This window comes from Schistocerca piceifrons, chromosome 2 (assembly GCF_021461385.2).
Source record: "Schistocerca piceifrons isolate TAMUIC-IGC-003096 chromosome 2, iqSchPice1.1, whole genome shotgun sequence".
Lineage (NCBI taxonomy): Eukaryota > Metazoa > Arthropoda > Insecta > Orthoptera > Acrididae > Schistocerca > Schistocerca piceifrons.
In genome coordinates this window covers 1,078,598,302-1,078,598,992 of record NC_060139.1, presented here as the reverse complement: position 1 = coordinate 1,078,598,992, position 691 = coordinate 1,078,598,302, and positions in this window count along the sequence as shown.

Sequence of the window (691 nt, the reverse complement as noted above, 5' to 3'; positions counted from 1 at the left end):
CAGCAACGCCCTGAAACTGAGACGTTTGGTTGCCCGTTGAGCATAGAAGTGGCACCATCTACATTCTATACATCAGAACTGATTTCACAACGAGTTGCTCATTCATTAATCGCATGTGTATGCTGGGCGTTTGTAAGGCGATCATGTTATGTCTGGTATAAGAAAGAGAAACATCTACGAGCCTGTGACGGAATTCTACTGCGGCAGCATCATTGACCATCGAGACTGCAGTTTATCATTCCGTGATACTGATGATAGCGTTGGTCACGATCCATTGGCTGCCATGCAGGTATGCAGTCACGATTCTTGAGAGCCACACAGGAAACCGTGTAAGATCTAAATGGTCCCCGTAACAGCTGCCCCAGACGACAGTGATATTGCATTTTTCGACTGTGCAGGCTCGTACAATAAGCGAAATTTCATTACTTTCTGTCCCTCATGGCACTGGATATTTCATGACCAGCAGTGTACAGCAAAGAGGTTGTAGGTTTGGGCTCTGCATATGAAAGATCTGGTTTTGCATGAGCAGGGTGGCGCTGCCTTTGCATGTAGAAGGCACTGGTTTCGCATGAGGAGGGTTTTGGCTTTACATGAGGGAGGCTCTGGCTTTTCATGAGGAGGGCTCGAGTTTGGCATCAGGAAAGGACTGGTTTTGCGTGAGGAGAATTTTAGATTTGCACGAGAAGAGTGC